Below are 16,433 nucleotides of genomic sequence, written 5' to 3'. Positions count from 1 at the left end.
CTTGGCAGCATCACTTATCTACCTTATTCCTGAAGGCAAAATGCAATTAGAAATTTAAATAATAATTAAATGAAAACAGTGTAAATCTTGATTCGTGCATTCCCAATTTTCCCCTTCCCTCCCTGTGCCTCCCTGCTAAGCTGTCTCTGCCACAGCTTCTCCTTTGCAGTCTACTTTGGGTTTAGCATTAGGTGATGAAGCATAAAATGCTATTTAAATACTATAATTTCAAGAGCAAGCAAAGAACATCACATTTATCTTCACTAACCTTGAACATGCCTGTCCCATCTAATGAAAAAAGTGATTGAAGGGACTTATTTCAGCTTCCCATCCCAAGGCCCCCATAAAAGCTGAATGGTAATTTAATTAGTTTCCCTTCTGGTGATTAACTAGGAATTTCTGATCATTTAATCTGAGCGCACTTTGATTCATTAAGTATCTGTTTCCATTCCTTTATGAGGTGATTAAATAGCCCAGCCCAGGTATCACTGCTGCTGGAATTCAGGAGTGCTGTGGGCTTGGGGCAGATAGGAAACGTGCAGGATGGGAGCTGTGATTGCAAACCTTGCTGGGGAGAAACCAGCAGTGAATTCAGTCTGACAGAACTCCCAAACCATGAGTCAGACCTGAGTTGGTGCAGATCTTAGTCTGGGGTGATGAAACCTTCACTTTCCTCATCCCAAGCAGGCAGAGGAGCAACATCTGCACCAAAGCAGGGTTGAGCACTGATGGCAATTTGGGGTCATTAAGGGGGAAATTCTCCTGCTGCTCTCCTGCTCCAGTGCCATTTCTCCTGAAATCCATAAATCAGCAGTGAATTCAGTCTGACAGAAATCCCAAACCATGAGTCAGACCTGAGTTGGTGCAGATCTTAGTCTGGGGTGATGAAACCTTCACTTTCCTCATCCCAAACAGGCAGAGAAGAAGCAACATCTGCACCAAAGCAGGGCTGAGCTCTGATGGCAATTTGGGGTCATTAAGGGGGAAATTCTCCTGCTGCTCTCCTGCTCCAGTGCCATTTCTCCTGGAATCCATAAATCCAGGAGAAATGGATTGAATTCAGTGAATTCAGAATGCAGTGAATTCAGTCTGACAGAACTCCCAAACCATGAGTCAGACGTGAGGAGGGAAGTTGGTGCAGATCTTTGTCTGGTGTGATGAAACCTTCACTTTCTTCATCCCAAACAGGCAGAGGAGAAGCAACATCTGCACCAAAGCAGGGTTGAGCTCTGATGGCAATTTGGGGTCATTAAGGGGGAAATTCTCCCCCTGCCCTCCTGCTCCAGTGCCATTTCTCCTGGAATCCATAAATCAGCAATTCATTCAGTCTGACAGAACTCCCAAACCATGAGTCAGACGTGAGGAGGGAAGTTGGTGCAGATCTTTGTCTGGGGTGATGTTCCCTTCACTTTGAGCTTCATCCTGGGCAGGCAGAGCAGCAACACCTGCACCAAAGCAGGGCTGAGCTCTGTTGGCAATTTGGGGTCATTATCTGCACCAAAGCAGGACAGAGCACTGATGGCAATTTGGGGTCATTCAGGGGGAAATCCTCCCCTTGCCCTCCTGCTCCAGAGCCATTTCTCTGACCACAGCAAGTCGCTCCCCCTGCTGATAAATCACCCCCGTGGTACTAGGGAGTCTCTAAATGCTGGCCTGGCTCATAAAGGATGATTAAATAAATCTATTCTAGTGCTCTGAAGACTGAGAGGGCTATATACTTAACTTTTTATTTAGATTTAAAGCTTATTATAAAGGCTGCACATGCTCTCCAGACACCCATAGCAAAAAGGAAACTCACAATCCGTTAAAATGTTGCTTAGCACCATAATGGGATAAGGGAAGTTAAATTATCAGGCAGCTGATACTGCAGCAAAATTTACTTCATCAACTCCACCCTAAGAGAAAATCTAAGTATGTGGATCAGGCAAAAGATAGCAGAGTGGGTTTCTGAGCACAAATAAACTGTGGTTTATTTTAATCCATTATGCCAGAGCAGTAAGATGGGATTTGATTCCTTGTATGAAAAACAAAAAAAATTAAAAATTCCAGCAACTGGACGGTGTCTCAATTCTATTTTAATTTATTTTGGCTCCCAGCTCAGATGGATATTAGGACACCTGATGATCCTGAATGGATTCCAGGGACACTCTCTACACACAGCCACCCTCAAAACCCAAACAGCAGCACTCTGGGGAGGAAAAAAACCACTAAATCCATCCTCCCACTGTTTCCAACACTTCAAATGCTCCCAGCAACACACGAGTGCCTGCACCAGCTTTCCACCATGCCCTGAAGGTCAACAGCTCATTGCCTGAGCTCTTTGCCTGCCCTAAAGCTGCAGCCAGAACAGGTCAGAGCTTGGCTGCTCTGGGATCCCACAGCTCTGCCCCAGGAGCTGCTCTCCAGCACAGCCTTGAGGGGAGTTTCAGGGCTTTCCTTGAGCTCAGATTCTCGTGCTGTGTGAGTCTGGGCTGTGTAAGAAGTGTCAGACAGGTCAGCAGGAGCACTATTCTGAGAACAGCACCACTATTCTCACTGCTGTTTTACATTACAGCAGCAACTCGGGGCAGTTTTGAGAATAAAGAAAGATTTGTAAGGACTGTAAACAGGAACAGGAAAATCTCAGGTAGTATGGAACCACCTAGAAATGCTGCTTTATTCATTGTAAAGACCTCCTGGACTTGAAGTTGGACCTAAAATTCATTTCACTGTGACATAGAGACAGGAGCTGAAAGCAGCAGCCAAGGCATTGCCCAGCATCACCTGCCAGCTCTAAAGCCAGGCACAGGGCTGCTTCCCTCCCAGCCCTCACAAATTCTGAATTACCTCAATCACAGCCATTTTTACTCCTTTCTGATTAGTTATATTGTCTTTATCTGTCTTTGGGGTTCTGAGCCACCATTTCTTCCTCCCTCAATGACTGCAGGGAGCAGAAACTTGGTTTTCTCTTGCAGTGGAAGGTGGAACACATCACATTTGGTGTGGCACCACATTTTACAGGTCCACAACAACATCTTTCAACTCAGACAGGTCAGGAATCATGCTGGGCTTTGGGACCTGCCTGGTTTCCTTTATCCCAGCCCAGCAGGAGCCACCTCCCTGCACAGGGCACTGTGAGATTACATGGGCTGAATTTGTCCTCCTTAGCAGCACTTAAACCACTTCTCTGCCTGAAATCCTAGCAAGGACAACAGAGTAACTTGAGGAGAAAGGTGACAGCCTCAGCAGATCGTGAGGAGGTGTCATTTTATTGAAACACAGCTTCCTCAATCGAGGTTTCCCTCTCCAGTGCTGGAATCAGACAAATCTGCATGAGGCCCAAAGGAAAAGTGACAACAAATAAGGAATGTGTCCTACTTCTCCAGCCTGATGTACAGCCCAACCTGCCAGCATCATCTGCCTCCAGAATAATTCATCTGTGCCACTGTCACTTGCCAGAATATTGGTATTTCAGAGGAAGTCTGGCTTTTTAATTATATAGAATGCTGTAAAAGGTGTTATAATTCTAACTGTGCATTAAGAGAAGGGTGGTGATAGTAAAGATGTAGCAGGTGATACTCAGGAGAACAATGCCAAGATGGGAGCGTGGAGGAAAAGCTGCAATTATTCCAAGGAAGGTGGGATAGTTAATCATTGTGTTGGACTGCAAGAAGTCTCCTGGTTTGCATTTTAAAACAAGCTCTTGTCTCTCCTTTTGGCAAAGTGTCATTTCGTAGGAAGAGAGCCACAAGTTATTCTCCTGGGCCCTGCAAATGAAGTTGAAATAAAGGACAGATCCAAGCCCATTCCCAGAGCAGGAGCTGGCAGGGCACAGCCAGGTCTGCAAGGACAGTACCAGCAGCTGAGAGGGTTGAACAAGGGGGGAAAGTTCCCAAGTTTAGGAAGTAAATCCTTTTATCCACTTGAGGTAAGTGCAGAACCAGCTGTTCTTACTGACTGACTCAAAAAAACCCCAAACTCAACCTAAAGCAACCCCTGAGCCTCTGTGAACAGGCAATTGGAGTGCAGATTTTGGGCAGGCAGGCACTGGAGGAGAACAAGAAATCAGAAAGGCCAAGATGAGAAGCAGGCAGGCTCCTGTCCTGAGGCTCAGGTGAGTTCTGACCCTGACTGGAGGGAGCAATAACCCAACTGCAGTGGTCAATAATGCAACCTGAAATGCATTTTCCAGTCACACCTGCAGGAAGGTGGCTCAGGACAAAATGATACAGAGGTGACATTGCTACCACTGGGGAATAAAACTGTTGAGAAATTTGATTTCTCCTTAGGATTTGGGTTCTGGTGGCACTGAGACCATGGAGAGCAGGTTGGAGGAACACAAGTTGATCCTAATGGTGCCCTTTGGCCCTCTGAACAAGAATTCAAATAAAATTAAATTATTCCACCAACCTCCTGTTGCCAGAGGGGATTTCTCCAGAGCAGCAGCACAACTGTGTGGCAGAGCAGCCCAGCTGGCAGCACAGGTTAAAGCAGGGCTGGGAAGGGCAGGTTGCATTGGTCCTTCTGCCCTCAGGCACCATTATCTGCCACTCCCTTTGCATTCAGACCCTCCCAGCACCACCCACTCTGCAGGATTCACCCTGGCAGGAGCAGCAGTGCCTCCTGTGAAGCTTCTGCTGAAGCACAGGGCTGGGCTGGAGCTCCAGGAACAGAGCTGCTGGAAATGATGCTTCAGAATGATGCTTCAGAAATGCTCCACCCAGCGTGGAGCTCCGTGAGGATACAGCAGGAGAAGATGAAGATGAGAAAGAAATTACAGCAGGGATGCATTGTTGCACAGCCCATAAATCCCTTCTGGGTCATAGTCCACTTGCTGCTACCGGATGCACATTACTGGAATCCATGTGAGGAAACAAAGGGAAGAGATTAAAATGTTCAATCATCTGCAAAGGCTCCCCAGATGAATAGCAGTGTGTGCTGGAAGAGCAGCTCTGATACAAACACTGCACTGAGCTCAAATCTCGCTGGGAACACAAAATGAATTGCGGGGATGGATGCAGCCTGGGTTTGTCTGGGGAAGGAAGAGCATTGCTGGAGTCAGTGGGTGGGCAGCTGTCCCTGCAGGGTTTGAGTGCCACATGGGGCCTTGGCATGGTCCTGCAGGGCTTGGAGGAACAGCCACAGCACACCTGAGCCACCAGGAACAGCAAAAACACACCTGACCTGCCAGGAACAGCCAAAGCACACCTGAGCCACCAGGAACAGCCAAACCACACCTGAACACACCTGAGTTGTCAGGAACAGCCAAACCACACCTGAACCACCTGATCCACCAAGAACCACCTCCTGCCAACAGCCCACGTGGCCACAGCACATCAGAGATGTCACACACAGAGAACCAAAAGCTACATTAATCAAACAAGAAATAAACATCATCAGCCTTGGATGGAAAGTTTCTTTGGAAAAATTCTGCCCTGAAATCCTTTGGCAGTGCCCAGAGGGAAAAACTTTCACCTATATTAACTCAATCCATGTCCATTGATTTTTGTTGTAGCAGCTGGAATGTAACCATCCCAGCAGCTCCTGACCACCTTCCAAATGATCTCTGAGGGCTGGAAACCTCCCAGGAGAGGTTTGCATTTGCTTTGTTTGTACTTTTACAAAGCAGGGCTGCTTTTCCCTGGGATTTTATTGCTCTGTAAATGAGGATGCAACGCTGAAAGCTGTTTTTATTTTTGCTGGGACAGAGCTGAGTGGGAATAAAGCCAAGAGGAATGCACTTGGCCTTTCTCATTTTCCATGGAGAAACACTTGATAGAGTCTATTTGAAAGCTTTCCTTACTGAAGACTTAATTTATCAGATGATTGTGTTTCCTAATTTCCTGGGATGGGATGTGAAAGGTCTGCAGAAGCCATTCCCTCAAACGATGGAGAAATCACAGCTCACTGCCAAAGCCTCCACTCCAGGGAGCAAACTGGTGAAATCCCATCTGCCTGAAGAGCTGTAAGAGCTGCAGATTTGGAAGTGCCAAACAGGAAAATCAAACAATCTGTGGCCACCAGAAGCCTTTTCCCTTACATGAAGTGTCAGCATAACACTCTGGCATCCAAAAAATTATCAAAGATGGGCAAAACCTCTGCCAATTCATTTCCCCCCCATGCAACAGGTCCCTGCCCTCCATGTGCTTTTCCTTTTTATCCCCAGAGAGAGAGGAGTGGGAGTGGCAAACCGAAAAAACCCTAAATTTAAAACTCTTCAAATGTAAAAAGCAGAACTTTTTGCTGGTGACTGCCAACACCCATCAATCAGTGCTTGTCAGTGCAGCCCAAGAGCACAGCCACAGCCACTTCTTGTCACTGCACTCCATCCTTTTGGGTCCTTCCAGTTATTCCAGGATCCACCACACCAAACTCACCTCACAGCAACTTTCAGAAATCTTCTGGTACTTCCCCATTTTCAGCATTTCCACGGTAAGGGATGCAGCAAATGGAAATGATTTAACCCACATCTGTTTAATCACAGGCAGCTCCTGAGAAGCTTCGTTAACTTGAAATGCCATTGCAGCTTTTGGCTGGTTTTTTCCCACTCTCCCACACACAGTATGCCAGGGAGAACAACATCTTCCCACGCTGGGGAGGGACACAGCACAGCACCTGCCACCCTCCCCTTGCACAGGGATGAGCCTGACAGGTCTGGGCTGAGGTTGTTTGCTGCAAAATGGACTGGAGAGCCCAGAATTGGGGTGATCCCCCAGAGTGTGGCATCCACAGCCCCTCGGGGTTTTATTGAACATCCCCACATTTGGGGATGCTGCTTTCAGAAACGGGATGGATGTGCAAGAAAGAACTTTCTTCTGCTCTTTTATGGAAATGCTTGATTTCTACCCATGAAATCACTTCTCATTAAAACTTCTGGGTGTTTGAAAATAGGAGACTGGGGAAATGTAGCTCCTTTGGAAAGGAGAGCCCCCATGGATTAGGAAAAACAGGGATACTGCAGAGCTTCACCACAGAGGAGGAAGCTGAAACCCTGGAGCCCTCAGCCTGTATTTGCACATCTCTGTCATTTCTCCAATTCCCAGAATGTTTTGGGTTGGAAGGACCTTAAATCCCACCCAGTGGGACCCAGGGAGTCCTTCCACTGTCCCAGGTGCTCCAAACCCTGTCCAGCCTGGCCTTGGACACTGTCAGAACATTAAATCCAGATTCCAGCATCAATAAAACATTCAAGTTTTTAATTTCCAGCACACTCCCCAAGTAGGTGTTTTAGGCCACTGAAGGTTTTCCCATCTTACTCCTTCCTATTAACACTCCCAGGGAGGCACTTGCACCACTGAAATGTCATTTCTAACAAGTTTATATTATATGGGAATCCTAAACGACCTTGATCAGGCGCCTGCCTGATCCCAACCTGCTAAAAAGCTCTTCTGGCACGAGCTGCAGGTTATTCATCTTTTCTCCAGGTGCATGCACACAGCCCTGAGTCATGCACCATGAACAGATGGGAAATATCTTATATTTATGACCTGCCATCTTTTTTTTTTTTTTCCCCCTAGAAATTAATTTTCCATGAAATCACTTTGAAAAATCTTTGAATTAACTGAATAACTTCATTTGAGGAGATAACGTAGAATGGGCAGATTTTAACAAAACTATTTGTGTTTAATTAATTAAGCAAATTGACCCTCTGGATTTTGGACAAAACACCCAGGGCAGGTGTGGAATTATCCCTTCTGGTTCAATCAGTTTGCCTTGTCTCTGGTCCCTTCCATGGGAATTCCTACAGATATAATAACCACGAGTGTTAATTAAAAACAGGTAGAGTTGTCACAGGGAAGGTGTGACAGCAAAAAGGGGACAATCCCAGCAGTGGGACCTGTGCCTCTGCACCCTGAGAGAATTGCAAATTACAGATGATACACAAAGAACAACTTTGTGGGTTTTTTGTCAGATTTACAGGTTTGGTGTGTCTCAGGTGTTTAATTGCAGGGAGAGTGCACTTGATGGGAACTTCAATTGCCTGGGAAGAGCTGGGAGCAGAGCAGGAGCCCCAGAGGTTCACAGCAGAGTGCTGAGAGAAACCCCTTGGATTGTATTGTCACGTGTAGAATAATTACTATAGAATATAAAATATATAAATAAGTGCCACTCCATTTTAACTTCAATTGCTGGGGAAGAGCTGGGAGCAGAGCTGCTCACAACAGAGTGCTGGGAGAAATCCTCCTGCTTTATATTATCATACACTTTATATTATATTTACTAATTAATATATAATATATGCACATACAACTAATGTATAATAATGTGGATAATATTTTTGTTTGGCTTATTGTTTAATCTAGCATTTAAATAAAACAACTTCAAAAGAATCAACTGCAACATGCATTTCTGAAACTCTTAGGAATTAGTTCAAAGGAAATGGGTTTGGCCCAATCCCACCCTGGCATCTGTGGGAATACAGAGTGGTGCCACCATGGGGCTGTGCCACCAGCAGGGCTGTGCCACCATCAGGTTAATGCCACCATCAGGGCTGTGCCACCATCAGGTTAATGCCACCATCAGGGCTGTGCCACCATCACACCACACAACCACAACCCACCACACACCACACAACCACACACCCACCACAAACCACCACACACCACACAACCACCACACACCACACAACCACACACCCACCACAAATGCCACCATCAGGGTGATGCCACCATCATGGCTGTGCCACCATCAGGGTGATGTCGCCATCAGGGCTGTGCCACCATCAGGCTGATGCCACCACCATGGCTGTGCCACCACCATGGCTGTGCCACCATCAGATTGGTGTCACCATCAGGTTAATGCCACCATCATGGCTGTGCCACCATCAGGGCTGGCAGGAGCAGCAGCAGCACCCCCAGCCCTCTCCCAACCCAAGCCCACTCCTGCTGTTCCAAACACCAAACAGAGCTTTCCCAAGCCCTGCAGAAATAACCAGCCCAGCCAAAGCCCTGCTGAAGTCCATTATTTCTACAGCAAAGGCAGGCAAATGAAGAAATGCCCAACCTGAAGTAGCTGTCCCCAGCCGGGCTCAGCAAGGACATCTGAACTGCAGAGCCACCCACAGCTCCTTGCCTCGTCAGCTCTCGGCCAGGGAGGGACAGCAGAGGGACAGTTAGGGACGTGCAGACAACCTGAACGCTGACATTTGCAGAGGCAGTGAGCTGCCCGGGTCAGAACACACTGCATGCACGGTGGGGTGGGTAAAACAGGCACAAATGACACACAGCTGGAGCACATCTGGATTTCCTGGGTACAGGAAAAATCCCAAACTGGGCCTGTGGCAAAACATCTCAGGATGTTTAGCTCCACAGATAGGGGTAGAAGGGGGCCAGAGGAAATAATTTAGCCCTAAATATTTTCCCTGTTGGCTTCCCACCCTCGTGGGAGCTCTGTTATTTATATGCATGAATGATTTATTCCTCTATTACCAGTTACCTCCTTTGATTAAATATATTAGTGCCTTTTAAGTTATTTCAAGGCTACAATCATTTTAAAATTAAATGATCCTTTGAGTACCCTTTGGGAGCTGAATGCTAAACTGACAGTTCCATAATGCAAAAAAAAATGGTGGTTGTGCTCATTTTATTTAATTAAACTGTACTGTTGATCACGCAAACCAAACGGGAGAATATTAACCCTTTTTTTTACATCCAGAAAAGGAGCAAAATAAAAAACTGGAGATTGTTGTCAAAATGGTCAAAAATTGTCTGTATTCAGTTGACAGCTGAAGCTGCTGTGTCAAGCAGCTGGAATTTCATTCAGCTTCTCCAAAGGACCCCAAAAGAACATTTCTGGGTTTTACCCCTGAACTGATCGATTCTGTCCAAGTAGGAAACATTTTAAAAACTTTTCACCCTTCAAGCTTTGCGAAAGATCTGAATTTAAATGGCACTTTTAAGGCTTTTTTGGAGCCCAAGTACAACAGCAGCTCGGCTTTTGAAGAGCACACAAAAATACTTCTGGCCTGAAAGAAAGGCACGCAGTGACAAAAAGAGGAAGATAAAAGCAACTCCAAGTCCCAAACCTACAGAATCCCCTCAGCCTTGGCCTATTCTCTCGAACTAAACCTCATTTTGCAAATCAAAGGACCAGCTGCTAAACTTGCCTTAAAAAAAGAGGTAGTCCTGAATGCAGGGCTGAGAGAGTCCAGGGGACGCCGGCGCTGCCATCAATCAGTCCCTCAGGTCCTCCTCCTGCCACCAGGAGCCTCCCCATCCCTGCAGCCCAAACCCATTGCTGCACTGCCCAGGGATGCTCTCCCATCGCTGGATCAGTGCCCTGAAAATAAACTTTCCATGGGCTTCACCCCTGGGAGGTGGCTCAGCTCTGCAGTCCATCAGACACAGTCAGGGTTACACAAATGTAGCAAAAAAAAAAAAATCACTATTGAAAGACAGAAGTGTTTATCCTCACATATGGAGTTAGGTGTTGTGTGGAAGGGACAAAATGAGGGGGGAAAATTTATCTTCGGACAAAACTTTTCAAAATCCAAAATTTCACTCAGAAGCCTTCAAAGGCGACGAAAAACAATCCTCAAAACATTTCCAGCTTTCACTAGTGCTTAACAACGTGTTCCCCTCTGTGAACAGACACTTCAGCTTGGATTTGCAGTTCTGTCTGGATGTTTTATTTCCCTTTGTGATCTAAGCGATCGCTGCTTTGTAAGATTTATCCTGGGCAATTAATATATCAAGCAGAGAATCACACGAGGGATTTCCCCAAAGAGATTTTGGCAGCTCGGGGTTGCACTGGCAGCTCCTGTAGGTCTCAACCCTCTGGAAGTCATTAAACAGCACAAGGATGTCACAAAATTAAAGCCTCTCAGCTAAAATGAACATGGCACTTTATGCACCCCAAGCCAACGTATGTTACACCTGATAAAAACCTCAGCTTTCCAGCCCCAAACAACAGGTGTTGGGTGACAAAAGTCAAGACAAAAGTGCTAAAGCCTCTCACATACTTTCCCCAATTTCTACAGCAACAGAGCTGTGACAGAGGGCTCCTGACTGCTCAATTTGATGGCCAGGCAGACTTATAAAAGCTGAGTTTCCTAGGGGAAGGCATAATGAAATCAATGCACTCATGAATATGGATGGCTGGCTGGGGCCATCTGTTCGCCACCAACATCTTTTCTTAAAACAAGTTTCAAATATTTCGCCACAGACGTCGTATCTTTATTTCCACAGATAAAATTAGACCTTGGATTTTCACCATCTCCGGTCATTAAGTGCTATTGTTATGGAAATGTGATTTTTTTTTTTTTCCCTCTGCTGATAATCAAAAGATTGAGTGATAAAACAGTTTGACAAAGTTCAGGTGGAGATTTCATCGCGGCTGCGGAGGAGCTTCACAATATTGACAGGCAGGGCACGCCGTGTGTAATGTAAATAGAACTGCTCTGTCCTCCCCCCTGAGGAACAGCAGCCTGGGATGTCCTGCCCTCATTTGTACCCTACATCCATCTGATTTCCTCTCGTTTCCAGAGGAAACATCATAAGGCGTTTTTATTCGGTATTCATGAGGCTGGTGCTGATTGGCATGTGGGGAGCAGGGCAGGGTGGAGGAGCTGCTGTTCCTGGGCTCTGGGTGGAGGTGGGAGAGATCCAGGAGTTCCTGGGGTTTGCCAGGAATGCCAGGTGGATCCTGGGCTGTGTTTGCCTGCATTGCCAGATGCTGCTCCCTCTCCTCATCCAGCCCCAGCTGGGAATCACAGAGCTCCTGAGTGGCAGAAGCCAAGATGAGGGAAGAGAAAACCCAACATCACTGTGGGAATGGAGAACCCAACACCACTGTGGGAATGGAGAACCCAACACCACTGTGGGAATGGAAAACCCAAACCACGGTAAGAATAAACACTCCAAACCTGCAGAAGAGATGCCTGAGAGGGGATCTTCCCATCACACACATATCTCAAGGACAGGTGCCAAGAGGTTGAGCTACTCTCAGTGGTGCCCAGTGACACAACTGGCAATGGGCACAGTCTGAAACGTGGACAGTTCCAGCTGAATATGTGGGGAAAATGCTTTACTTTGTGGCTGACAGAGCCCTGAACAGGTGCCCAGGCTGTGGAGTGTCCTTCCCTGGAGAGGTTCAAACCCACCTGGAGCTGGGATTGGACTGGGTGATGTCCAGAAGTCTCCCAACCCAGCCTGGACTGTGGGAATCACAAACTGAGTGGCAGCAGGAGCAGAGCTGAATCTCTCACAGCAGTGATCTAGCTAAGGCAGGTTGCTATCAATTACTGCCTTCAGTGTTAATTAATAATCAGCTCTTGGTTACTCAGAGCAACGATGAGGCTGAGGCAGCCCAGATGAACAAAATCCCACCTGCTCCCAAAGAAATGAGTCTAGGAAGACACTCACAGGGAAGGAATTGGCTCAGAGCTCTCCTCCTGGGGTCCTTCCAGCCTGGCCAATGTCAGCAGCTGCTCCAGCCCCACGGGCTCCTGCACTCCTACATTTGATGGCACAATTGTTTCCAAAGCACAGCAGATTCAGGAGGTGTCTTGTGGTAAAATCTGAAAAAAAAAAAGATAAAACAGAAAAAAAAAATTAAAAATTACAGTTTGAATGTTTCAGTCTCATAAACTAAAATATTCCTCTCCACATCAGCCTATTGATAGTATTTATATGGCTGGTTTTTTAAAAAAAAAGCATTTCAAAAGAAACCTAAATGAAAATATATAGGAGTAAAAGCATTAAAATTGAATATTATCCAGCTTGTCAGGATTTTCTAAATAAACCTCAGAAAATCAGTACTTGCCCAAACCTTTCATTTCATTGAAGTGAGATTTTGGTCACAAAAGTGCCCCAAGTGCCTGCTGGGATCATCCAGGGACAAAGCCCACCTGGGGGTGGAGAACAGCCTGGGCTCCTGGCTGGGGCTCATTGCCCACATTCATTTCTGCAGCTGATGCTAAGCATGGACAACCTGGGCAGGTTATGCCATAACAGCTTTTCCATTTGCATCCAAATTTCGGGCATTATGCTCAACCTGCTCATCCACTTCCACTCAAAGGTGCAGCTTGCTCAATTTGCATAATAACTATCTCCAGCTAATTATCCCCATTTGTTCATGGAAGCAGCCACTTTCTGTAGGGCTTAAAATTACCATAAACTGTGCATAAGATCAAGAAAACACCGATTTATCTTATTAACAGTGAAGTAGTTTGTGTGTTAATTAGCAGGGGATTACTTTGGAAATGCATTCAAATGTTCCAAGGATCAATTCACCTGACAGGAGCCCTGAGCACCTCTGAGCATCTGCAGCTCAGTGCTGATGCAGAGCAGAATCAGCAGCTCTGAGAGCAATGGGGGAGGCCAAGGAAGCACCCAGGGAGTTCCAATCCTGGGAATTCCTGCTGGAAAACAGCCCCACGCTGTGTGGACACTGCAAAGGTGCAGAAACCTCTGAGAAGGTTATTTAAATGGGATAATAGAAGAAAAGTGAGATAAAACTGCTTGCAGCAGCGTGCAGAGAAAACGGGCAGTAAAATCGGTTTTCTGCATTTTTGGACGGAATTTTGGACAAATTTTTAATAAAGGCAAATAAATTTTAGTAAAATTAAGAATTTTAATCGAGAGCTCCAGTGCCTCAGTGATATTCTCCCTCCTCTGCTTAGTAAGCAGCTGCTCCAGCCTCCCCCTTGCAGCAGCTGTCAGAGCACTTCCCATAATATTCATGGATGCTCCATGTTTTCCAGCAGCAGGTGGTACAATTTCTGTATCTGCAAACGAGCAGCATTCAAATCCAGATTTTTTTCTCCTTAATAGCTACTACACAGCTACAAAGTGTTAGCTTTCCTACACATATTTTTAATACCCCCAGTAAAAGCTAAAGTGAGGACTTGTATTTAAGGAAAAGATGTTCCCATGAAAGTTTAAGTGAGAATTTCACACTGGGAAAAGATTAGAATAATACAGACTCTCAAGTATAGAGCCATTTACTCTCCATTTTTTCCTGTGCCCCAGAAATAGCCTCCTTAATTTTCACTCTGGGGTTCCCACAGGCACCCATGGGGATGCTGGGAATTGGACAAACTCCTCACACAGCTTGGAAACTTCCAGCCAAAGGAGCTCAGAGGATGCAGAGAACAAAAGAAGAGCAGATTGCAGTGAACAGTTTTCCTTTTAAAGACCCCCAAACCCTTTACAAAGAACTGAAATGTGAAACCCAAACCAAAATAATTATTTGTTGATTTTCTATCAAAGCCGACATTAACATTTAATGGGAAGGGGCAGTTTTCAAGCAAACTCTCATGTGCTGCACTGAATTTCCACAGAGAACAGGTCCTCTGTCCATCTCCTTACAAATCCATGGAATTTTAACACAACTCTTTCCCTAGTAAAGCCATAAGACACAGAATTGGTTCCCATTAACTGCATGAAATAAATCTTTATTTCGTGGTGGCATGATGGATTTCATAAGACAATGGATTTAATCATTCCTTTTTGCCAAATAATTCCCTAATTTCTTCCGAAATCCCTTCTGGTTTTAAGGCGTGTCTTAAGGAACTAATTTCCCATAGTGATCCTGAAAAGAGCTGGAGTGTAATTGCCAGGGAATTAATGGAGTCATTGTGCATATTTTTGTTCTTCATTTGGCTAAGAACAATCTGAACCTTCCAGAGAGATAACAAAGAACAGAATACCCAAGGCATCTGTTACATCAGGTGAGGCTCTCATCACACACCAACCCTATGCAGCTAAAAATTCAGTGGAAAAACCTGGATCAGCTGCTCTCCCAAACTGTTCTCCACGTCAATAAGGGAGCAAGTCAGAAATAAATATTACCACAATGGCCAGAGGTGGTCCTGCTTTTCAGCAATCTGCTGGAATTACTGGCCTGGCTCTGTGTGGGAACAACACTGAGGCTTTATTGCTTCCCCACCCATGGCAGGGAGTGGGAACAAGAATCCCAGAGTCATTTAGGCTGGAAAAACCCTCCAAGGACATCCAGTCCAAGCTGTGCCCAATGCCCACCTTGTCCCCAAAGCACTGAGTGCCACAGCCAGGCCTTCCTGGGACACCTGCAGGGATGGGGACTGCAAACCTCCCTGGGCAGCTCCTGCCAATGAAGGAATTCCTGCTGTCCACCCTGACTCTCCCCTGGCACATTTTCTCTCATCCTGTCCCTGTTCCCTGGGAGATCTGATGATCTTTGAGTCCTTTCCAGTCCCACCCTGTGGCTCTGAACACCTCCCACCTCCCTCTCCTTTTATCCGCAGCTTCCTGGAAATGGGATCCTCTCATTTCATCCCTGCAGCACAGACACTGCTGCCACCATCTTCATCATCATCATCATCATCATCAGCCACGATTTTCTGCTGAGGGCTCCCAAAAACACACCTGATAGCACCACACCCCTGCTACCTTCACTACACACCTGCCCAAACAGCCTCACACCAAAAGCTCCTTGGTTCTCATGCGAGAAAATGGCTTTTTAAAATGCCAACCAGGTGTCCATGCCATCCCCCTGGGGCAGAGGGTGTCACAGGGAGAGGTGACACCCAGCCTGGTTTGGGGGTGGCACATCAGCTGATGCAGATTAGAAAATCCAGAACTCTTTTCCACAAATGGCCAAGCACTCCCTGCAAAGAATGTTTTAGGCACAAGGTTGATTTTGATCTTAAAGACTAAAGAAACATCAAAGGGAAATACCTGTGGGTATAGAGCAGTGCTGCTAGAACAAGCACAGGCTCATGAATACCAATTGCTAAATATTCTGTATCAATATTGCAGCTCTGTGCAGGTTGCACTGAGAGCTCACCTGAGCCATGCTGTCCCTGCTGTCCCTGCTGTCCCTGCTGTCCCTGCTGTCCCTGCAGCCCTGGGACTCTCCAGCCTGGGTTTTCAGCAGAGCCAAAGCTGCACCTGAGCTGCACCCAGGGCAGCTCCCATCCCAGAGCTGCTCCCTGTGCCCACCTGGGATTTTGCTGCTGGGCTGGCCTGCAGGTGGGATTTTAGGTGGTGATGGTTTGGAGAGGCAGCCCTGGGGATGTGAAGCTGTGAGGAAAAACAAGATACTCACAGCAAAAATGAAGCCAGGCTGAAACCGAAAGGACAATCATCAAAAATGGCAAATTGCACTTAATTTCTCAGCAAAACAGGCAGCAAAAAGCAAAGCTGAGAGCTGGTTTCAGAGCACAAGGCTTTACACAGCTTCCCAGGAAGGTTTCCCACGGCAGACAAAATTCATTTTGATTTATCTTCTGCACTGTTGTTTTTAGATCCAGCTGAAGAGCAGAGGGGGGTGTATGATTTCATTTAAAACTCTGCTGTTCCAGGCTAGCACTCAGCAGCTCTGAAAAGCTCTTTGCAGTTGCCTTTACAGACCAGCATTATTTCTAATCTCACCCTGAGAAAACACTTTTAAATCTGCTAAATGACTCAAATTTGCAGTTTTCTCCCTCTCGGTTTGCTGGATCGCTGTCTCAGTTTCTCTGCCCAGTCAGA

The 16,433-nt window shown here is 46.3% G+C and overlaps 1 long non-coding RNA gene across 2 annotated transcripts in view; it reads right to left on the bottom strand.

Annotated features, from left to right (window-relative positions):
• The window catches only part of LOC146431522 (uncharacterized), a 91,570-nt gene that overhangs the window by 46,429 nt on the left and 28,708 nt on the right, over positions 1-16,433 (bottom strand). For both annotated transcript variants that reach the window (XR_014854672.1, XR_014854673.1), the window contains exon 2: positions 12,342-12,496. This is a non-coding gene — a long non-coding RNA (uncharacterized LOC146431522). The remainder of the gene's footprint in view (positions 1-12,341; positions 12,497-16,433) is intronic.

This window comes from Lichenostomus cassidix, chromosome 12 (assembly GCF_008360975.1).
Source record: "Lichenostomus cassidix isolate B80296 chromosome 12, HeHo_3.0, whole genome shotgun sequence".
NCBI classification, from domain to species: Eukaryota; Metazoa; Chordata; class Aves; order Passeriformes; family Meliphagidae; genus Lichenostomus; species Lichenostomus cassidix.
This window is presented reverse-complemented; position numbering and strand designations above follow the sequence as displayed.